The sequence below is a fragment of the Taudactylus pleione genome, unplaced genomic scaffold (assembly GCF_031769625.1).
Source record: "Taudactylus pleione unplaced genomic scaffold, aTauple2 ptg001919l, whole genome shotgun sequence".
NCBI lineage: Eukaryota > Metazoa > Chordata > Amphibia > Anura > Myobatrachidae > Taudactylus > Taudactylus pleione.
The window spans coordinates 288,142-313,146 of record NW_028286316.1 but is presented as its reverse complement, the minus strand read 5'-3'; the positions used below and the strand labels follow the sequence as shown (position 1 = coordinate 313,146).

The following is a 25,005-nucleotide window of genomic DNA, read 5'->3' as shown; positions in this document are numbered from 1 at the left end:
CAGGGTATTGGTTCCTTTCTTCTGACGTCATCAGGTAGCGCTGGATTATGGGATCAGACCATGTGACTGCTCACACACAGAGTTCCCGGGTCCTGCAGGCTGCATTGGAAGAGACAAAGGTGAGAGAAGGCGCTGGGGGCATGTGGGGCAGATGGCAGTGTGAGGGGGAAGCAGGGGCAGATGGCAGTGTGGGGGGAAGCTGGGGGCATGTGGGGCAGATGGCAGTGTGAGGGGGAAGCTGGTGGGCAGGGGTACCATGCAATGGAAGGGATGGGAATGTAAGATAGCAAGATGGAATTGATAGGCTAGGCAGGGCTGTGTCTATAAAGTTTCTTGCACGCCCCCTCTGCCCACCCCCCACTGTTTCATGTGCCCCCTCTGCCCACCCCTCACTGTCTCATGTGCCCCCTCTGCCCAGCCCCCCACTGTCTCACATGTGCTCCACCAGCCATTGCACCCAGCATGTATACTGGCACAGTTTCGTCACTGCCAGCCTGGGGCTTATGCAGGTGTGGTGTTACCCTGGGGTGTTACATCACTGAGGGTCACTGGCTGACACCATGGGAAGGGCTGGGGTCACAGCTGGCAGTTCTGTGACAAGATGGCCACACAATATCTAGTCAGGATCCCTACATCTATCACATGGGTTCTGTCTGCAGCTCCGTCCTGTTCCCTGGCCCCCGCATCCTGCCCATCAGCATTACTGACCATGAGCAGATCAGGGACTGGGCACCGGTCAGCGTACAGAAGGAAGGGAAGTGATGGCAGGAACGGGCAGCTGTACCCTCTGTGTAGCACTGAGATGCCCATTCCAGCACCTGCCCTAGGTACTATTCCCTCTCCCCTGGCAGCGCCAGCTACAGCCACATGTTTTTCTATAGAGATTCTCTAAAAATTGTTACATTGTGCATATGAGCAGCGTCCATTTAGTGTCGAGAGGGGGTTGGGGGATCTGATAGTGTCACAGTGACATCACTTATATCTATAGTAATAATACAGGGACATGACTGGGGAGGTGAGGGGATCTGGGAGTGTCACAGTGACATCACTTATATCTATAGTAATACAGGAACATGACTGGGGAGGTGAGGGGATCTGGGAGTGTCACAGTGACATCACTTATATCTATAGTAATAATACAGGGACATGACTGGGGAGGTGAGAGGATCTGGGAGTGTCACTGTGACATCACTTATCTATAGTAATAATACAGGGACATGACTGGGGAGGTGAGGGGATCTCTGAGTGTCACAGTGACATCACTTATATCTATAGTAATAATACAGGGACATGACTGGGGAGGTGAGGGGATCTGGGAGTGTCACAGTGACATCACTTATATCTTTAGTAATAATACATTACAGTACAACTTGGGGATGTGTCTGGGTGATGACACTATCATTGTGTGTGTGTGTCAGGTTCCTATAAGGTGTCAGGATGTCACTGTCTATGTCTCCATGCAGGAGGGGGAGTATATAGAGGAACACAAGGGTCTGTACAAGGACGTGATGATGGAGAATCACCGGCCCCTCACATCACTGGGTAAGAGGAGACTGTCATTTATTGTACAGGGGAGAGCAGGTATGGGGGCTCCCTATATACACATCACCTGATAATCAAATATATACAATGTACTCAGTCACTGTGTGTCTCCTACAGTTGGACCCAGTAATAGAAATACCCCAGAGAGATGTCCCCATCCTCTTTATTCCCAGGATTGTACAGAGGAGAATCACAGGATCTCACTGGATCATCAGGTAGATACCAGTATACCAAAGTGACTGTGACTATATGATCTATAGATAATCTGTGTGTGTATTATACACTGATATTTTATTGTTTATTCTCAATTAAATTAGACTTGATTATTTTATGGGTCATTTAGAGTGATATTAAGGTAGAAGATACAGTGGAAGAAGAGACGTATGTGACTGATATGAAGACAGAAGATATAGAGGGAGAAGAAGAGATGTATGTGACTGATATGAAGACAGAAGATACAGAGGTAGAAGAAGAGACGTATGTGAGGTTTGATCAGCAGTGTAAGGAGGAGAAAATCCTTACAGATATCAGCACAGGTGAGTAATAAACACTTATTACAGAAAAGAGTCACATATTCTCCTTTCTCAGTCACTACAAAAATCTCTTGTCCTACACCCTCCACTGTTAGTACAAACTAATGAGGGAAATGTATTTGCCCAGTTGGAGAGTCAGGACCCATCAGTCCCTATTATACTCCTGCTCTCCCCCTCACATCATGTCACTGTGTGTTACCAGCCCAGAGATCTGACCAGTCTCCTCCTCACACTCTCTGGTGTATCTCATACATCAGGAGCCATCAGCCCCTATTATACTCCTGCTCTCCCCCTCACATCATATCATTGTGTGTTACCAGCCCAGAGATCTGACCAGTCTCCTCCCCACACTCTCTGGTGTATCTCATACATCAGGAGCCATCAGTCCCTATTATACTCCTGCTCTCTCCCTCACATCATGTCACTGTGTGTTACCAGCCCAGAGATCTGACCAGTCTCCTCCCCACACTCTCTGGTGTATCTCATACATCAGGAGCCATCAGCCCCTATTATACTCCTGCTCTCCTCCTCACATCATGTCACTGTGTGTTACCAACCCAGAGATCTGACCAGTCTCCTCCCCACACTCTCTGGTGTATGTCATACATCAGGAGCCATCAGTCCCTATTAGACTTTTTCTCTTCTCACATATTGCACTGTATGTTATCAGCCCAGAAATGTAACCAGTCTCCTCCCCACACTCTCTGGTGTTTCTTCCTCACTTATCCATAGGGGACGCTGGGATATATGCTGGTATGTGGAGTCTGGGCAACAAACAGTTAAAATCACCAGGAACATGCAGCCGAGGCTGCTCCTTCTCTATACCCTGCCTCAAGCCTAGGCAGGTCACCTATGTAATGAGGCTGCATTAGCAGCCCCACTACATTTATTCATTTTAATATTTATTTTATCTTTTAGTGAGCAGGCAGCATCGGGTGTCCTATAGGATGCCTACACTGCCGCTCCACCAATCCGTGGTGCAAGCAAGTGGGTTGGTGACCTCGGGCTGGTCCTTTCTGAACACAGAATTGTCGCAGCCGGGGGCAACATCAGGTAAGAACTTGCTTGTAGGGAACCGCATCAAGCACAGCTGTCACTGCCATTGTGGAGACCACCAGCTGTGCTGACAAGCGGGCAGCCAGGATGTCAGAACCCCGCTAGACCACAAGGCACGTGGGGTCTGCAGAGCTCAGCGGCCCATCACTATAATATTGGGTGAGTGCCAGCAGGGGCCTGTAGGTGGCCATTGCCCTGGGGCTCTGTCAATAGGGTGAGGTAGGCTCTCCCCATTGGCCCTTCTCCCGGCCCATGGTGTGATCCCTCATGTAGGCTTCCTGCCATGGGTTTCCTCCTCCTCCTCTCTGAGCAGCCATTTCAGAACTGTGCTGCCTGCAGTTAGTCTCAGAGAGGTTTGGCTCCTGTTTCCCTGTACTCCCCTCAGGTCAGGTTATACAGTTTAGCTCCATTCAGCCGACTGGAGTTGGATTGTTGAGCATTATCTGCTTATTATATTGCATTGAATGTGTCTGTGTGCTTGTTCTCATTTTTCACACTATTGTCTCAACCTATCTTTCTTTCTATAGCTATGAAAGGGGTTAACTCCCCCTCTGTTGCCCCACTCATTGTATAATTTGTGTGGCCCATACATTCAGTGCACTGTTCCCTATTGTGCACCCCTGTTATATAAATAGGTGCGTGGGACTTTTCTTGGAACACAGTAACATGTCTTCCAAGAACAAAGCAGCCAAGCAGATGGAGGCTCTTTTGCTACATGTAGATCTTGTTCTGCTGGTATTTCTCCACAGGATGCGGTCCAGGATTGTCTCTGTATCCGGTGTTGCTCAGGCATGCAGCGAGACGTCCCATCTACTGCTTCCAACCAGGAACTGACATGGGCGGCCAACTTGTCGCAGGTAATGTCACAGTTGGTGGATCGCCTTACAGCTCCCGAGCCTGTCCTTCATACTTTGGGGCTTCCTACCATGCAGCCTCATTTGCAGCTACCTGCGCTGTAACCCCCCTGGATGAGCACCTTCTCACAATCCGTGCAGGACTTAGATCAAGTGTCTGCCTCCTTTCAGCAAATGCTGGATATGGGCCATACTGTTGGACGCAGAACGTCCAGACATGAGAGCTTTGTCCCCCAGACAGTTGAGGTTTCTGATTCGGAACTCTCCTTGGAGCAGGAGGAGGATTTTTCCGGTGCCTCTGAGGATGAGACCTTGTCTGTTCAGGAGGATCCTCTCCCTCAAGTAAATATTGTTGCCTTGGTTAGGGCAGTCAGATCGGTCTTTTCTATTGAGGACGAGGAACCGGCTCCTAGACCCAAGGCGCCAGTTTTCAAACGTCAAAAAAATATCTCATTTGAGTTTCTTAAATCTGAACAGCTTGAGGAACTACTAGCGGAGGCTTGGATCGCAGACGGTTTCAGGACTCCCAAGCGCATTGCATCCTTTTACCCACTCCCTGCCGAGGAGCTTAGCAAGTGGGAGTCTCCTCCTCCTGTGGATGCGCACATTGCGCGTCTTATCAAGCGTTCTACCCTTCCTATTTCAAATACCACTTCCCTCAAGGATCCGACGGACAGGAATTTGGAAAATTTCATTAAGGGAATTTATGCACATGCAGGTGCTATCGCATGTCTGGCCATGGCGTCTGCATGGGGGACTAAGGCGCTTGGCCCTGGGGCCCTGTTGGATTCACGGGTTCAGAGAGAGTTTCTCCCAGTGGACAAGATTCAGGATCTACAGGACAGGATTTGTGGGTTCTTACTTCATCCCTGGGTGTCAATTCACACCTGCATGCGGATTCTGGGATCTCTGGTCTCAACCTTCGACATGGTGGAGTACACCCAGTTTCACTCACGGCCTCTCCAGGTGGAGGTTCTGACTATTTGGAACGGATCCCATCTGCAGATTAAGCTGCAGTCAATCGTCCTATCTCTGGATGTTTGTCTCTCCCTTGCGTAGTGGCTCCAGAGCTCCCACTTGGACAAGGGTCATCCCTTCTGGATTCTGGACTTGGTCCAGGTGCCAGTGTTCGAGGGTGGGGAGCTGTAACCTGCCAGCAGTCCATCCAATATAGACAGATGGCTCAGAAGAGCCGTCTCCCGATAATTGTACTGGAACTTCTAGCTGTCTTCAGGGCTCTCTGTCAGGCTCAGCAATTCCTTCAGCATCACCCAGTTCAGGTACAATCAAAGCGAAGGCCATCGCTTACATAATCCATCAGGGCGGCAGTTGAAATAGGTCAGTTGCATCCTCCGTTGAGCGGAGTATCATGTTCTGGCTCTGTCAGCAGTTTTCAGGTTCCAGAATTGGGAATCAGGCTTTCTACGTCACCAAGACATCCACTCCAGTGAGTGGGCCCTTCATCCGGTTGTCTTTCACCTTCTAGTTCATTGTTGGGGCCTGCCAGAAGTCAATCTAATGGTTTCTCGGTTCAACCACAAAGTACGGATCTCGCACCAGAGACACGGGGCCCCTTCTGGTTGATTCATTGGCAGTTTCCTCTGATCTCATTTCTGTCGAGGGTTCTCCACAAATTCAAGTTGGAAGGCAGCACAATGATTCTGGTTGCTCCCAATTGGCCGCAGAGGGTTTGGTATGCAGATCTTCTGAGCCTCTCCATGGACGCACCGCTGCGTCTTCTTCCACGGCTGGATCTCCTGTCACAGGGCCCGTGCATCCACCTGGATCTGACTCGCCACGCTTTGATGGCGTGACTCTTGACACATCCGTCTTGAGAGCTAAAGGTTTTTCGCGGTCAGTAGTTCGCACAATGTTGAATGTGTGGAAGCCTTCTACCGCCAAAGTTTATCATTGGATTTGGCACGCTTACTTCTTTTGGTGTTATTCCAGAGGTTTTAATCCCAGATCCTTCTGACTTTCCAGAGTTCTCTCGTTTCTACAGACCGGCCTAAATTTGGGTCTTCGTATGTCTTCATTGAAGGTACAGGTCTCGGCCCTTTCAGTTCTTTTTCAGAGACCGATTTCCTTGATGCCGGATATTTGTTCTTTTTTCAGGGAGTTCTGCAAGTCCTTTTGTTTCTCCAGTGGCTCAGTGGGACTTGTCCCTGGTGCTTTGGGCTCTTCAGTCACCTCCTTTCGAGCCTTTGGATTTGGTGAGCCTTCATTGGCTTGTGTGGAAGACTTTTTTTTCCTTCTAGCTATTGCTTCGGCTCGGAGAGTGTCGGACCTGAGCGCTCTGTCGTATCGTTCTCCTTTTCTGGTCTTCCATTTGGCCCAGGCCATTCTTTGGACTCCACTTGGCTACCTTCCAAAGGTGGTTTCCAGATTGCAAGTGAATCAGGAGATTGTGGTCCCAGCTTTTCAGTCTCTGGACGATTCAACGGATAACGCCTCTTTAGATGTTGTGAAGGCATTTATGTAGAACGTACCAGGGATATCTGGAAGTCTGATTCCCTTTACATTCTCTATGGTTTCCACAAGCGTATCTGGCCGACTATGTAGCAGACCTTGGCCAAGTGGCTCCGCTTAACCTTCCGGCCCTGGCCGTGGTGACTGTTCATTCCACAAGATCGGTTGGTGCCTCTGCGGACTAGCTTTGCAAGGTTTTGCACGTGGCCTTCTGTTCACACATTTATCCGCTTTTCTACTGTTGATAACTTTCCCTCTGGAGCGTCCCCTCCATTAGAGGGATTGCTTTAGGATGTCCCCAGCGTAGTTCCTGTGTCCTCTATGGACAAGTGAAGAAGAAAAGGAGACTTATGTCTTGCCTGTTAAGTCCTTTTCTTCGAACTCCATAGGGAACAATGGATGCCCACCCTGACGCACCTGACTGGCGGGGTTTTTTCCTCATTTTCTGGATTCCCTGTCCCTTCAGGTGTTTGTCTTTGTGTGTGTCGGTCTTCCTTCCCACTCCTGCCTTAGGTATGCTAACTTGACTGGCCTGCCTTGACTGGGGGCAGGGTATAGGGGAGGAGGAGCCTGAGCTGCACATTCCAGAAGATTTTAACTGTTAGGTGCCCATACTCCACCTGCCAGCCTATACCCCAGTGTAGTCCCTGTGTCCCTTATGGAATTTTGAAGAAAAGGACTTAACAGGTAAGACCTAAGTCTCCTTATCTCATACATCAGGAGCCATCAGCCCCTATTATACTCCTGCTCTCCTCCTCACATCATGTCACTGTGTGTTACCAGCCCAGAGATCAGACCAGTCTCCCCCCACACTCTCTGGTGTATCTCATACACAGGAGCCATCAGCCCCTATTATACTCCTGCTCTCCCCTCACATCATGTCACTGTGTGTTACCAGCCCAGAGATCTGACCAGTCTCCTCCCCACACTCATCATATCTTTGTCTGCTACCAGCTACTCTTGTTCTTTACTGTCCACTACAAAACTGACCTTTGTTGATGGTCCTCCCCATGCCCTTCAATGGGATATTATCCATGATCCTTCCTGACCACTACTGCCTGACATTATCAATGATCACTGATGGTAATAACATCTTTGCATGTGATTTCTTGTACTGATTTTATTCTGTTTTACCAGAGATATGAACCACATCTGTATAGATATCTTTTAGGAAAGTATTACCTTTTCTGCCTGGAGGTCAACAGCGAGAGCAATGGTGGATCCCGATTGTTTAAAATGTGGATTCTTCTGTTCCATTGTGTTTTTGCTGATTAATTTGAGTCCAGCTGGTTCTTTTGCATGTTCCAGTAGATCCCCTTAGAGGTTAGAGCGTATCTAACCTCCAGTGAAGATATTAATTCCTAGAGAGATACAAACTGGTCCTTTTACATTTACTGAGATAGAGATCAGGAGAGTGTGAGGACACAGCAGGATACAGCTAGTATGACCTGTGTGTGATATAATGTATAGACCATGCCTGCACTCTGTTACACATACTGAGATGGAGATCTGGAGAGTGTGAGGACACAGCAGGATACAGCTAGTATGACCTGTGTGTGATATAATGTATAGACCATGCCTGCACTCTGTTACACATACTGAGATGGAGATATGGAGAGTGTGAGATCACAGCAGGGTGCAGCTACTGTGACCTGTATATATGTATAGAACATGTGTGCTGTGACCAGAGAACCTTAGCTCGCCACCTGATAACTGATTCATTTTTATCCCCACCGCCTGTTACTGACTCCACCCAATGCACAGTGGATGTGTAGCATTGCTGCCACCACCAAACTCCTACTATTGGTGCTTGGAACTGGTTACGTACACCCAAGCTCCTACACTGGCACTTGGAACCACTTTTCCCAGGCTCCTATGTCGGCACCTGGAACTGCCTCTGCTGTGTATGCGTAAACAGTCTTCAGCCGCACATCCTGATTGGTGTTGGCTGATACTCACTGATCCCTCCCTATGGACCAGGCCCTGCATGTTAGCTGGCAGAGGGCTTGAGCTTCGAGATACTGGGCTCAATCCAGAACAGCCGGAGTAAGGAATAGCATTTGGCACGATTCTGTTGTTGCTCAAATAGTCTTCAAAAAGACTTAAGGGGGTCAACACACAGATGTTCACAGTAGTACAATCCTTCTTGATGTTCAAAAAGATACACAGAAGACATGCTTGCAGACCTTCTTTTATCTTACTCCAATACACATTACCACATGGGGTAAGTCTGCCCTGTTCTTTTTACCCAATCAAATTAAGTGCATGCACCTTATATGCCCAAGGCATGTTCACCTTTAACATTGTCCCTAATGGACAGTGGGGAATGGTCACTCCTCTGGGCCAGGCGCTGACACGTCTGGGATGTACAAATCTTCCCCCCCCAAAACATACATACACGCTTCTATTGAGGGGGACTTGGCTATCTACTATACCCAAATCTGGGCTCCAGGACAAGGCAGCAAAACACTCAGCCAGCAGTCTCCTGGACGCCAAGGGGATGCTTGTTGGAGCTCCCTGAAAATAGTTAGGTGGCTGCATTGGCCAGCTCCCCATGCACCTCCTCATACCTGCCTCTAACACAGGGTGTCCAGGGAGCGGGCTTTCCCTGTCCCCCAGCAGGCATGCACAAAGCTCTGTTTACTGGCCAGCTCTCCCGGTCCCCAATGTTGTTAACGCTCCAGACAGGGAGCTGGCTAGTCCGGTTCTCTTGTGTGCGGCACTCGGCTAAGATCCCGGTCTCCAGCAGCCGGCACACAGCTCTCTGTGTGCAGTCCCCCGATGCAGCGCACCAGGTGTTAACCAACAGCCTTGTTGTGCGGCTCCTTCCACGCAGTCTTTCCCCACCCCCGAGTGCAGTGCACCGGGGGTTTACAGGAACCATCGCCAAGCTGGGGTGCCCGGAGCTAGGCCAGTCCCCAGCATGGAGCACACCGCTTACCTCTAGTCCCCCGGTGCAGTTTAGATGGACATGGTCCAGGGCTGCGACACATATCTACAGTCCCCCCAGTGCAGTGCACCACGGGATAACACTTTGCTGCAGCAGTCAGAGGGTATCCGGGCTGTGACACATATATACAGTCCCCCCAGTGCAGTGCACCATGGGATAACACTTTGCTGCAGCAGTCAGAGGGTATCCGGGCTGTGACACATATATATATATATATATATACAGTCCCCCCAGTGCAGTGCACCACGGGATAACACTTTGCTGCAGCAGTCAGAGGGGATCCGGGCTGTGACACATATATACAGTCCCCCCCAGTGCAGTGCACCGTGGGATAACACTTTGCTGCAGCAGTCAGAGGGTATCCGGGCTGTGACACATATATACAGTCCCCCCAGTGCAGTGCACCGTGGGTTAACACTTTGCTGCAGCAGTCAGAGGGTATCCGGGCTGTGACACATATATACAGTCCCCCCCAGTGCAGTGCACCGTGGGATAACACTTTGCTGCAGCAGTCAGAGGGTATCCGGGCTGTGACACATATATACAGTCCCCCCCCAGTGCAGTGCACCATGAGATAACACTTTGCTGCAGCAGTCAGAGGGGATCCGGGCTGTGACACATATGTACAGTCCCCCCAGTGCAGTGCACCATGAGATAACACTTTGCTGCAGCAGTCAGAGGGGATCCGGGCTGTGACACATATATACAGTCCCCCCCAGTGCAGTGCTCCGTGGGATAACACTGTGCTGCAGCAGTCAGAGGGTATCCGGGCTGTGACACATATATACAGTTCCCCCAGTGCAGTGCACCGTGGGATAACACTTTGCTGCAGCAGTCAGAGGGGATCGGGGCTGTGACACATATATATACAGTCCCCCCAGTGCAGTGCACCATGGGATAACACTTTGCTGCAGCAGTCAGAGGGTATCCGGGCTGTGACACATATATATACAGTCCACCCAGTGCAGTGCACCATGGGATAACACTTTGCTGCAGCAGTCAGAGGGGATCCGGGCTGTGACACATATATACAGTCCCCCCAGTGCAGTGCACCATGAGATAACACTTTGCTGCAGCAGTCAGAGGGGATCCGGGCTGTGACACATATGTACAGTCCCCCCCAGTGCAGTGCACCGTGGGATAACACTTTGCTGCAGCAGTCAGAGGGGATCCGGGCTGTGACACATATGTACAGTCCCCCCAGTGCAGTGCACCGTGGGATAACACTTTGCTGCAGCAGTCAGAGGGGATCCGGGCTGTGACACCTATATACAGTCCCCCCAGTGCAGTGCACCGTGAGAAAACACTTTGCTGCAGCAGTCAGAGGGGATCCGGGCTGTGACACATATGTACAGTCCCCCCAGTGCAGTGCACCGTGGGATAACACTTTGCTGCAGCAGTCAGAGGGGATCCGGGCTGTGACACCTATATACAGTCCCCCCAGTGCAGTGCACCGTGGGATAACACTTTGCTGCAGCAGTCAGAGGGGGGCTGTGACACATATATACAGTCCCCCCAGTGCACCCTGGGATAACACTTTGCTGCTGCAGTCAGAGGGGATCCGGGCTGTGACACATATATACAGTCCCCCCAGTGCAGTGCACCGTGGGATAACTTTGCTGCAGCACTCAGAGGGTATCCGGGCTGTGACACATATATACAGTCCCCCCAGTGCAGTGCACCGTGGGATAACACTTTGCTGCAGCAGTCAGAGGGGATCCGGGCTGTGACACATATATATACAGTTCCCCCCAGTGCAGTGCACCGTGGGATAACACTTTGCTGCAGCAGTCAGGGGGTATCCGGGCTGTGACACATATATACAGTCCCCCCAGTGCAGTGCACCATGGGATAACACTTTGCTGCAGCAGTCAGAGGGTATCCGGGCTGTGACACATATATATATATATATATATATATACATACAGTCCCCCCAGTGCAGTGCACCGTGGGATAACACTTTGCTGCAGCAGTCAGAGGGGGGCTGTGACACATATATACAGTCCCCCCAGTGCAGTGCACCGTGGGATAACTTTGCTGCAGCACTCAGAGGGTATCCGGGCTGTGACACATATATACAGTCCCCCCAGTGCAGTGCACCGTGGGATAACACTTTGCTGCAGCAGTCAGGGGGTATCCGGGCTGTGACACATATATACAGTCCCCCCAGTGCAGTGCACCGTGAGAAAACACTTTGCTGCAGCAGTCAGAGGGGATCCGGGCTGTGACACATATATACAGTCCCCCCAGTGCAGTGCACCGTGGGATAACTTTGCTGCAGCACTCAGAGGGTATCCGGGCTGTGACACATATATACAGTCCCCCCAGTGCAGTGCACCGTGGGATAACACTTTGCTGCAGCAGTCAGAGGGTATCCGGGCTGTGACACATATATACAGTCCCCCCCAGTGCAGTGCACCGTGGGATAACACTTTGCTGCAGCAGTCAGAGGGTATCCGGGCTGTGACACATATATATATCAGTCCCCCCAGTGCAGTGCACCGTGGGATAACACTTTGCTGCAGCAGTCAGGGGGTATCCGGGCTGTGACACATATATACAGTCCCCCCAGTGCAGTGCACCGTGAGAAAACACTTTGCTGCAGCAGTCAGAGGGGATCCGGGCTGTGACACATATATACAGTCCCCCCCAGTGCAGTGCACCGTGGGATAACACTTTGCTGCAGCAGTCAGAGGGTATCCGGGCTGTGACACATATATATACAGTTCCCCCCAGTGCAGTGCACCGTGGGATAACACTTTGCTGCAGCAGTCAGGGGGTATCCGGGCTGTGACACATATATACAGTCCCCCCAGTGCAGTGCACCATGGGATAACACTTTGCTGCAGCAGTCAGAGGGGATCCGGGCTGTGACACATATATACAGTCCCCCCAGTGCAGTGCACCGTGGGATAACTTTGCTGCAGCACTCAGAGGGTATCCGGGCTGTGACACATATATATATATATATATACAGTCCCCCCAGTGCAGTGCACCGTGGGATAACACTTTGCTGCAGCAGTCAGAGGGGGGCTGTGACACATATATACAGTCCCCCCAGTGCAGTGCACCCTGGGATAACACTTTGCTGCAGCAGTCAGAGGGGATCCGGGCTGTGACATATATATACAGTCCCCCCAGTGCAGTGCACCGTGGGATAACTTAGCTGCAGCACTCAGAGGGTATCCGGGCTGTGACACATATATACAGTCCCCCCAGTGCAGTGCACCGTGGGATAACTTTGCTGCAGCAGTCAGAGGGGATCCGGGCTGCGGCACATAACATTCTTTTATACACTCGGTGCCTATCGCCGCTAACACACATTTAAAAATGGGCACCTAGTGCCTATAACAATTCAAAGATGGTGCCACAGCACGGGGGTGAACCCTTTCAGTGCTGCGGCTACCATTAATCACTTGCAGGGGGAGGGCGGGATCCAACATCGGGACTGGTACCTGGCCACATTCCCCCATCACCCCCACCCCAATTCCGCGTGGGCCACCAGTAGGCCATGTCTCTTTGGCTCCTGGTCCTGCAGTTCTTTGGGGTTACCGGGAGACCACATGGAGTTCAGGCTCTTCCTGCCGAGACAATCCATCCGCATTGCTGTGAGCCTTGCTTTGCAGATAATATGAAAGTCATAAATCTGAAGTACAAGGCTCCACCGCAACAGTCTGCCATTGTCCCCTGTGGTGTGTTGTAGACACTGTAAAGGGTTGTGATCAGTCACCACAGTAAATTGCCGGCCATACAAATGGAGCTGGAACTTCTTCACAGCCCAAGCAATCTCCAAGCTTTCCTTTTCAATTGTGGCGTACCCCACCTCCCGGAAATAAGACACAAATCATCCTAGCGCCCGAGTCAGACCAATGGGGAAATCACCTGCTGCAGTCATTTATATTGTGACCCCCACAAAAGCAACTGCGCTGGTCATTTCATATCTTATCAATTCTAAAATATATTCTTTAGTTTATTTATAATAAATACTTAGGGGTTAATCTAATTATTTGTTAATTGCGAGGTGCGATTTGCTGTTTTCTCTTCAAATTAGCGCAGCGAATTAATTTTGCAATCCAATTAGCAACTTGCATTGAACCAGAGTAAATTTGCATTTTTCCATTGGAAAGGAAAATCTTTATGTTAAGAACCCCTTGGACATCCCCCCTAATGACTAATCAGGCATTTGGAAATTTCAAATTGGCTTAATTAGTCCAATAATTACATGTCATTTTGGGGGGTAAAAAAAATGGCCTCAAATTACCCCAAAATTAACTTATTCGTTAGTTTAGGCACCCCAAATGTAATTAATTTTTTATTAATTGAAAAATAATTGTTTTCATAATTTTTTTTTAATTTTCAGTGTGCACAATGTACCCCAAAATCTCATTGTTTCCTAGTTTTTATTGCAATTTTCATTTGAGATTAAATGGATAAGTTGGCTTTTTATCTTTTTTTTTTTTGCATCTTTTTAAACAAAAACACAAATCGGCCATTTCAGACCATTTAAAAACCTTCAGTACTTTCCTTATGCCAATTATAATATTGTAATGTTCCAAATATGCGCAATCAATGACTGCAGCCTAGGGGAGACTTCTAAGAGGTTCCTCACTTGTCCTCTAAAAAAACATACAAATAAACAAAGTCAAGTATCACCCTTTGGTGCTGCCACACAATGTCTCCTTATATTTCCAAAATGGAACCACAATGAGATCCTCTGTATGTAAATCTTCCAGGATTTATTCCTCAAGATGTGTGGAATTCCAATTCCGCTTCCTTTGCATCAATATCTCAAAAAAGAGAAACCAAACATCGTGCAATAATGATAATAAAATTACACTTATAATGGTGATGACAAAGGAACACTCACATGTTTCAAAATAGGTAGAAAACGTATAGTATCTCCAGTCTGTAACACCATAGGAAATTCCAACTTCAAGTGTAGATCAACTCAAAAAGAGAAGAATATACCAAAAATAGTGCAATACTGTATGTATTGACAGAAAATTTTATTCAGACAAAGAAACACTCACATTTAGACAGAATAAAAACCGCTTATATATATGTATCACACCGGAAAGGCAGGATGGGGTTATCGATATAAGATGTAAATAGAAGGAAACCAGTGGTTCCGGATACCAACGTGATCCCTCCTGTAGTTCACGATTCCCCCATCTCAGCGTTCCATGTGCGGTCACCGGCTTTTGGAAATATAAGGAGACATTGTGTGGCAGCACCAAAGGGTGATACTTGACTTTCCTTATGCCCACAAACATCCCTATATGGTCCTGCTAACAAAATTATCAATTTTGGGTGGTCCAGGATGGTCTCCTCACTTTTTCATGCACTTCTCTTACATCGCATTTGGCAGTCAGTTCGCACCCCTCCGCTGCGAGCACCACAAATAGGCATCTTTAATTGGATTGGAGAATTCTCGGGAGCGCGCATTTGTGCAAAGTCTGTGAGTTTTGTGAAACAAACTCGCTACTCGCAATTCGCACCTAATTGGATTGACCCCTTATATTGAGTATTAGAAATTAACTACAATGTTGCTAAAAGAATCACATGGCATGAAGTCATCTCATAAAGGATTATCCTACACTGATAATCAGATTAGTATATTCAACACATATGTTTAGGAACCGCATAAAAAAATTAATACTAAAAATAATTTCTCAATTAGATGAGATTCAAAAGACAATGGCCCTCATTCAGAGCCGGACGCTCTGAGCAGAGTGCTCGCTCTGAATAAAAATGGAGCATCCTCCTGGACGCTCGTATAGCTGTGGGTCACCACCCACAGCACATATGAGCGTGCAGGATGATGGTCGCGATGGTCTTGACCATCGCGACCATCGCCAGTGCGACCAGAAGCCTGTGGTCGGGGTTTTCGACCACAAGCCCTGGAGTGATTTTGGCTCTATCAGAGCCAAAATCACTCCCACTGACATCACTAGTGATGTCAGTGGGGCCGGCTTCTGACGTCTGGGAGGCACGCCCCCGGCAGGCCCACCAAAGGGGGCGTGCTGTCAATCAACATCGACAGCACGCCCCCTTTGATCAGACACAACGAGCGAAGATAAGTCCTTCGCTCGTCGCGTCTGGCGCATGCGCACGACGGAGCTCCCTCCGTCGTGCGCATGCGCAGTGCACACCATCGACCCACTTGCGAGCGGACAGCCGCTTGCGAGTGGGTCTGAATGAGGCCTAATGTCCAAAGTCAGAAAATTATCCCATGTATTTCCTTAAGGTGACCATATCTCTCTCTTGATAATATTTCGGAAGAAGTTTAATGGGTTACCTACTCCTTACTTAGCCGACACAAGGAAAACCAGATAAGCGCTGGATGGCTGTATATTGTTGCCGCACTGAGTCTGCACTTCAGTGTAGTACATCTGCGGCCGTCACAGATTTTAGTCGCTCTGGTTCCCGATCACAATGCGGCGTACTTGAGCTGCAGGACCCGCCTGCTCTAAGGTTTTTTGCCGGCAACTGCCACAAATATAGCTGCTCGGGCTCCCGGTCTCTAAGCGGCGTGCTCGGGCTGCAGGACCAGCCAGCTTCACAAATATAGCCGCTCGAGCTCCCAGTCTCTAAGCGACATGCTGCAGGACCCACCGGCTTCACAAATATAGCCGTTCTGGGTCCTGGTTTCTAAGGGCTGCAGGACCCACCAGCTTCACAAATATATCCGCTCAGGCTCCCGGTCTCTAAGCGGCGTGCTCAGGCTGCAGGACCCACCGGCTTCACAAATATAGCTGCTCGGGCTCCCAGTCTCTAAGCGGTGTGCTCGGGCTGCAGGACCCACCGGCTTCACAAATATAGCTGCTCGGGCTCCCAGTCTCTAAGCGGTGTGCTCGGGCTGCAGGACCCACCGGCTTCACAAATATAGCTGCTCGGGCTCCCGGTCTCTAAGCAGCGTGCTCAGGGCTGCAGGACCCGCCGGCTTCCACATCCAGTGTAACTTCAGGAAGTAATCTGACCCTTGTCAGTTCTTGGTTAATAAAGGAGAATAGTCCCAATTCGTTGGCTCACCATAGGAAAATTATAGAAGATAATGTGGACACCAATTGATGCGGACAGCGATGCGTTTCATCCACGACTGTGGATTATTCAAGCTGAAACCTCCTGCTGTAGCAGTTTTCTTCTTAAATAGGCCAGAAGGTGCTCCTGCCCATCTGGTCCCTCCTGGCTCAGTACTCCTCCAAGTCCGTACTGTGATGAATCAGTCTGTACAACAAAGTTCTTACTGTAGTCTGGAACCATCAGTACTGGAGCTCTTGTACCAGAGCCGTTTTAAATGACTAAAATTCCAGCTAACAAGAGGGTGTCCAGTCAACTACCTTGGGGAGCTTCTTCTTAGTCAAATCTGTCAGGGGTTTGGCTACAAAACTGAAGTCAGGGATAAAGCATCAGTGGTACCTGTTACAAGTCGCGGTCACGACTTGACACTTTCTGACAGTATACCCAGGCAGGACGGGGTTACTCCAGTTCTTCCTGTTGCTAGGAGATCGGCACGCCTCAGGAAGTGATGTGTATTCCACAAGTGCAAACCTGATTGGGACTTCAGCCTATTTATACTCACTGATCTATTGCACCTGTGCCGACTATAGAGTGTCTGTGAGTTTCCTCGGCCTGGCTGCAGAGTCAGGTTGTTCCTGTTCACTGAACTCCCACACGGCTTCCTAGCCGCATCCAGTAGCCCCCGTGCTGCCGTCTGCTCTCCAAATGGCTTCCTAGCTGCATCTAGCAGCTCCCGTGCTGCCAACGTTCACCATACTGCTTCCGAGCCACACCAAGTAGCTCCCGTGCTACCACCATTCTTCACTCGGCTTCTTAGCCACTCCAAGCAACTCCCGTGCCGCAACATCGGCACACCTGCCGCACCATCGGCTCTCAAAGTCATTTTCTTACCCTAGATTGTTTATCTACGGCCATCTGCAACATCGGCACACTCTCAAAGCCATTTTTCATACCCTAGACTGTTTATCTACGGCAATTGCCACAACCTTGGCACCATCGCTGCAACATCGGCACACTTGCCGCACCATCAGCTCTCAAAGCCTTTTGCTAGCCCTAGACTGTTTATCTATGGCAATTGCCACAACATCGGCACCATCGCTGCAACATCGGCACACTTGCCGCACCATTGGCTCTCAAAACAATTTGCTAGCCCTAGACTGTTCATCTACAGCTATTGCCGCACCAGCAGCACCATTGCCGCACCATCAGCACCATTGCTGCACTGTCGGCACAGCTGCCACTCCATCGGCTCCCAAGCCATTGTCCAAAAAACAAACTGTACTCTCACAACTATAGCCGCACCATCGATATCCTTATTACCGTCAAATGTGTCAGTCCTAACTGTACATTTTTTCCCTATTGAATTCCCTTGTATCTCCATGTGAGCCGCTACTACCTCGAGCATAAGTCCAGGCGGCCGCCCAAGTACCGGTGAATGTATCCTAGTTCTAAGGGAAGAACGGGCGGTTGTTATTGGTGGAAGATCTCGCTAGCTGGGTTCTTGTGGTGTTACATGGAGTAGGCAGCGGAATTCATAACAGTACCCTGCCATTCCTAATAGAGCCGGGACCAGTCTCTGATTGTCTCTACTTTCACTGGTTCAGGCTTCACCTTACCTCCCACACGGTGCCCCAGGTACTCTACCGCTGACATCCCCATTTGGCACTTGTCTGCCCTGATGGTCAGACCTGCCCACCGAATCCTTTATAACACCAGCCCCACATGCATCAGGTGATCTTCACAAGTTCCGCTGAAGATATCAGTCATCCAAGTAGGCCTAAGCAAAATCTCTGTACCCCTTCAGTATGTCATCGACAATGCTCTGGAAGGTGGCTGGTGCATTCTTCATCCCAAATGGTCTTGAACTCAAACAAGCCAAATGAGATGATGAATGCAGATCGCTCTTGAGCCTCGGGGGTCATTGCTATCTGCCAATGGCACTTGCTCATTTCAAAAGTGGAGATGTATTTTGCTCCTGCCCACTCGTCTAACAACACATAAATGTGGGGTAAGGGATAAGTATCAGATTTGGTTACCTCAGTCAACCGGCAGTGTTCTACACAAAACCACGTGGTACGGTCCATCTTGGGAACCAATACAACGGAGGCAGCCCAGGGTCTGTTATACCTAGCACTAACATCTCCTGCACCTCATTGTAGATTTTCGCCTGCGCCTCTGGTGAGACCAGATATGCAGGTTACCAGATCGGCCTATGCTCACCAGTGTCTATGTGGTGTGCACGCAAAGAAGTCGCTTCCCACTGAAATGGGCTTCAAAGGACTGCTGAACTGACTCAAGCTGCTTCCTCTTGAGGTTAATAAATTCCTTCCTCCAGCTTACTTCCTCTACACCACCCTCACCTCGGGCACCCGCGAAGATCTCAGGGATTGGATCATTTCCTGGTTCCTCCTGTAAGCAGCACGCGACTGCTACTGACTCCACATGCTCGTGGTATGCCTTCAACATATGCACATGGTAGGTACCCTGCCTCCTTCCCTCGTTGGCAAATGACACCACCTAGGGGATGTCACTTAGTTGTTTTGAGACTGTGTATGGCCCCGTCCAGGAAGCCTGGAGCTTGTTTTGGCGTGTGAGCACCAAAACAAGCACCTACTGCCTAACTTCAAAGACCCTGACACATGAGCCCTGGTTATTCCAAGTTTACTGCTTGGTTTGCAATTTTGCAAGATTTGCTTGCGTAAACCTCATGAGATTTTTTAACCGATCTCTGAACTTTAACACATACTCCACCACAGACACATCTTGGTGAGTCAACTCCCCTACCGAAGACACAACAGTTTGAGGGGTCCACGGACTCTGCGGCCATATAGTAACTCAAAGGGTGAGAAATCGGTGAACTCCTATGGCACCTCCAGATAAACAGGAAGTGCGTCAGGGTTCACTACCAGTCACCCCCCTCTGAAGTCACAAATGCCCGGAGCATCTGCTTCAGAGTTCCATTAAATCTCTTGCATAGTCCATTAGTTTGTTTTGTGTTCTGGGAGAGCAGCTCCCGGTAATGCCAGCAGTAATATGATTAAATACCCAGTACTAGTATTCCAAATATGTAAATATAATTTAAAAAAAAGTTAATTTTTTTTTCTGTATTTATTGCCTTAGTACTTGTGCTATAGGGCACCAGTCACACCAAATGTGTGTGTGTATATGTTTATGTGTGTGTGTGTGTGTGTGTGTAATAAATATATATATATATATGTGCAATGCATTTGTTAAAAATGTTTAAATACATTTTAAATAATTGCACTTACCTGTGTTTCCCTGGAAGTCCGGGGGATGTAGAGCTCTCTGTGGGCTGCTGGATCCCCATCCCCTTCCAGAGAAAAATGGACTGTCCCACCATGCAGCCTCATGCCTGAAAGAAGTGCATGGGGAACTGGCCAGTGCAGTAAGCTAATTATTTTCAGGGAGCTTCAAAGTGACCAGGAGACTGCTGGCTGGGGATCTTGTCTGCCTTGTCTGGAGCCCAGATTCAGGTAGAGGAGGTAGCCAAGTCCCCCTCAGCAGAATCCTGGAAGTACTTATTGTAGGGAAGTTTTTTCTCATCCCAGACATGCCGGCACCTGGGCGTCTAAAATGATGACAGGTGGGCTCAGGCATAGAGGAGTGAGCACTCACCACTGTCCATTAGGGACAATGTTAAAGTTGAGCATGCCTTGTGCACTTAATTGGGTAAAAACCACAGGGTGGACTAACCGATTGTGGTATTGTGTATTGGATTAAGATAAAAGAAGGCATGTGAGCCTGTTTTGTGTATCTTTTTGAACATCAAGAAGGTATGAACTGCCGTATCATCTGTATGCTGTGATACTCCCAAGGGGAAATGTCTTTTTGAAAACTATTTGAGCAGTAAACATCTAAGATGACTACATAAGTATCCTGCGACAACAGAATTGCATCAAGCGATATTCTGTTTTCCGATTGGTTTACATTGAGCGCAGTGTCTCCAAGCTCAAACCCTCTGCCAGCTTCCCTGCTGGGCCTGGTCAATTGCGAGGGACCAGTAGGTATCAGCCGACATCAGTCAGGAGGTCTGACTGCTACTAGTCTAAGCATATGCAGCAGAGGCAGTTCAGCTGCCAATGTAGGAGCCTGAGAGAAGTGCTTTCAGGTGCCAGTGTAGGAACTTGTGTGGTAATAAGTGGTTCCAAGATATTGGTGGTGGCAGCAAAGTTGCATGCCCATGGCACAGTGGCCGGAGTCCGTAACAGGTGGTTACTGACGGTAAGAGAGAATCCCTACAAGATCCAAGATTTAGAGGAAGTCCCCGCAAGATCCAGTGGGATCAAAAAAATATCTCTGGCCGTTGGCGGAGGCAAGGTTATCCAGTCACAATTATCTATTTGCTATCTGGCTTCTACATTCACAAGTGAAACTTGGAAATGACACTGACTGTATGAGATGTTAGGGTGCAGCCAGGCACGTCTTATTATAGTTACACAGTATGGAGATGTTGGGATACAGCCGGGGATGTCAATTATAGTTACACAGTATGGTATAGTTCTGCAGAGAGCCTAATTCCCATATAATTATTCTGTTCCCAGCAGATGGACACAGCAGCAGGAATAACTCGGGGAGACGTCTCATATTACCTCCAGATTGTGACCTAGATGATAAATTCTCACAGTACTCTCCAGGAGAAAACCTCATTATACCCAGTATACATCCAGCATCTCACAGTGCAGATACATCATCTGATCCCTCTATCCATGAGGAATGTTCCGCTGATAATCCCAGTAGTGTTACACACAGCTCAGATCACACAGGTGATAAACCTTTTTCATGTTCTGAATGTGGGAAAAGTTTTACCAAGCAGATCAGTCTTTCTATACATCAGAAGAAAGTTCACGCAGCTGAAAGACCTTTTCTATGTTCTGAGTGTGGGAAATGTTTTAGACTGAAAAGCTGTCTTACTAGACATACAAAGCTTCACACACATGAGAGACCAAATTCATGTTCTGAGTGTGGGAAATGTTTTGCGCAGCAGAGCAAACTTGATGTCCATCAGAGAACTCACACAGGTGAGAGACCATTTCAGTGTTTTGAATGTGGGAAATGTTTTATATGGAAGTCCGCTCTTGTTACACATTATCGAGTCCATACAGGTAAGAACCCATTTTCATGTTCTGAGTGCGGGAAATGTTTTAAAAATAAATCCACTCTTGCTACACATCAGAGATATCACACAGGTGTGAAACCATTTCCATGCTATGAATGTGGGAAATGTTTTATACAGAAATCAGTTCTTGTTACACATCAGAGAAGTCACACAGGTGAGAGGCCATTTCCATGTTCTGAGTGTGGGAAATGTTTTACATATAAATTAGCTCTTGTTACACATCAGAGAAGTCACACAGGAGAGAAACCATTTCCATGCTCTGAATGTGGGAAATGTTTTACATATAAATCAGTTCTTGTTATACATCAGAGAAGTCACACAGGTGAGAGGCCATTTCCATGTTCTGAGTGTGGGAAATGTTTTACATGTAAATTAGCTCTTGTTACACATCAGAGAAGTCACACAGGAAAGAAACCATGTCCATGCTCTGAATGTGGGAAATGTTTTTCAAATAAATCACGTCTTGTTAGACATCAGAGAAGTCACACAGGTGAAAAACCGTATTCATGTCCTGAGTGTGGGAAATATTTTGCACAGAAATCACATCTTGTTACACATCAGAGACCTCACACAGATGAGAAATAATTTCTTCTTCAGGGTCCATAGGGCCCTTGGGTGTAGGTGGTGGTTGAGGACCGAGCACCAGACAGTTAAAGCTTTGCTCCCAGGATGCAATGGTCCTTCCCCCTATACCCTGCTCCCGAGCCAGAGGCACTTCAGTTTTGTCAGTGCCTGGCCAGAGTCGGGTCACCATTTTAACAGTGGGCTGTTTCATGCATCCCAAAAGCTTTTATTTTATAATTCTTTTTTCTTTTATGCTTCTGAGCGGGCAGCAGTAGACTGTCCGTGGGACGTTTGTGCTGCCGCTCCAACACCCCTATTGGAACTGCAACGTCAGCTCTGCCTGGTGCTCTCAGCGGGCATCCCAGGGACATTGCTAGCCAGTTCCGCTGTCAAAACAGACTGCAGCCCGGATTCTAAGGGGACAGGTAAGGCGGGTCACCGCTATGGGGTTGCCACAACATGTACAAGCAATACAGGTACCTCCTATGCCTCCATCAGTAGACATACTCTCTAACTCAGTACAGAGTCTGGCGGCTACCTCTACAGCCTTTCAAAATATGTTGCAATGTGGGAAACCCCTACCCAGTGAAGCTAGGTACAAACTGACCGATATATTGGCTGATCAATTGATCGGCTAATATCTGGTGGCCATCGCCAAGTGTGTACCTGTACTATGTCTGTGAACCACATAGTTCTCAGACATATCGCATTGGCTGTGCTGCATAGCTGATGGACAGATATGTCTGCAGACATATCTGTCCATCGGCAAGTGTGTACGGGCGGTCTGCATACTGCCCATACACAGCGGCAGCCACCGGGGAGGGGGGTGGGACACGCCACTTGGTCGCCGGGACCCACGGCTAGAAGCAGATGATGGCCTTTCAGTGTGTATGAACGATCATCTGCAGATATATCTGTATAGTGTGTATCCAGCTTAAGTTTACTAAGCATTCTCTGCTATCTTCACAGTCCACGCAGCTGTCATCTGAGGAGGCAGAAGATGCTGATCTCTCTACTGCGGAGTCCCCTTCGGGGGAAGAAGTATAGAGTCTAAAATGAATATACCTGCTTTGGTGCAAACAGTTAGATCTATCTTACAAATAGAAGAAGATGAGCCTGCCCCCACATCAAAGCATCCACTATTTGAATGACAAAAAGTGGCCAGCAGAGTTTCCGCTCTCGGATCAACTAGTTGAGCACATGGCAGCAGCTTGGCAGATTCCTAGTAAGAGGTTTCAGCCCCAAAAAGGCCTGACCTCTTGTTATCCTTTTCCTGCAGCTCATTGTACAAGATGGGAGACTTCCCCAGCGGTGAATTTCCATGTTACACGTTTGATTAAAAGCGATACATTACCTATCCCTACAGTTTCCTCACTGAAGGACCCTATGGATAGAAAAGATTGAAACTGGCCTTAAATCTGTGTACTCTATCAGGTGCCATTGCTTGCGCGACCATGGCTACTGTATGGGTGGCTAAAGCAATTTACAGCTGTGCAGACGCCCTTGAAGAATCTTTTCCCTCAGATGCCTCTTGGGATCAGATGTCTTATGTAGCTCAAATAAGAATATAGCTTCATATATTGGAGAAGCGCCCCTGGGATGCCAGTCTCCTAGCTTCTAGAGCTTCGGCCACGGCTGTATATGCCCACCGTATTCTGTGGCTGTGGTCATGGAAGGAGGATGCAGAATCTAAGAGAGCCTTAGAAGCATTACCTTACAATGGGGAGATCTTGTTTGGCCCTGACTTGGATAAGATTGTGGCCACATTAGCAACATAAAAAACTGCCTTTCTGCCATCAGCAACTACTGCAAGGCCTCAGACAACGTCCTTTAGGTCCTTTTATCCCCAAGGCAAACCTAAGGGTCAGTCCTTTCCTAAGCAATCGGCTTCCACTAGGCCACAAAGCCTATGACCAAGCTGACCTGGGCCACCAGACGTCCTGCTTCAAAATCCAAGGACAAGCTTTCAGCCTGACGGGGCAGGCCTCCCCTTGGGGGACCCCAGAGTAGGAGGCCAACTCCTTCAGAATGGCATCAGACAACCACAGATGCGTGGATAAGAGAAGTCTCACGGGTACACCCTCTCATTTCAGAGATGGCCACCCCACCAGTTTTTCTACACAGGCCCTCCATCACACCTGAACAGTGTCCTGCTCATGCAGAGTCATTCAAGTGGAGGTAATAGTTCCAGTTCCTCCTTTCACAGCAAGGGAATGGTTATTATTCTACCCTGTTTCTGGTGCAGAAACAAAATGGGTCTTATCGGCCTATCCTCAACCTCAAATTCCTAAACAAATTCATCAGGGTGCCCAAATTTCACATGGAAACCCTGCACTCTATTGTACTGGCTATGGAGCCTGGGGACTTTATGGTATCTCTGGATATTTGGGATGCATACCTACAGTACCCTCTCATCAGAGATATCTCCGGTTTGCTGTACTATAGCAACATTTTCAATTTCAAACTCTGCCCTTTGGACTTTCTACAGCCCCACGGGTCTTTACCAAAATTATGGCGGTCATGGCAACCAACCTGTGTTTTTCAGGGAATCAGTCTCCTGCCATACCTGGATGACCTCTTGCTCTTGGCAAGCTCACCAGAGGTCCTTCAATGCCACCTTCAGGTAACCATTGCCTTCGTGCAGAGGCACAGCTGGTTAACTGGAAAAAGTCCTCCCTGAACCCTTCACAGAGAATGGTCCATCTGGGAGCTCTTTTAGATTCTCAGGGTCAGAGAATCTTCCTAACAGACAAGATCTCCACACTGCAAATATGTGTGCGCAGAATACTACGCAGTCGCCGAGTGTCAGTCCACTCAGCAATGCAAGTTCTACGATCCATGGTATCTACCTTTGACATGGTGGAGTACGCTCAGTTCCAC

At 48.6% G+C, this 25,005-nt stretch overlaps 1 pseudogene across 1 annotated transcript; it reads left to right on the top strand.

Moving 5' to 3' along the window:
* The first annotated feature begins 39 nt into the window (after positions 1-39).
* LOC148436184 (uncharacterized) lies at positions 40-24,805 on the top strand (annotated as a pseudogene). Its single transcript, XR_015876496.1, has 6 exons — positions 40-119; positions 1,464-1,542; positions 1,660-1,757; positions 1,886-2,078; positions 20,987-22,285; positions 24,671-24,805. The product of XR_015876496.1 is annotated as an uncharacterized LOC148436184 (transcript).
* Positions 24,806-25,005: the final 200 nt, after the last annotated feature.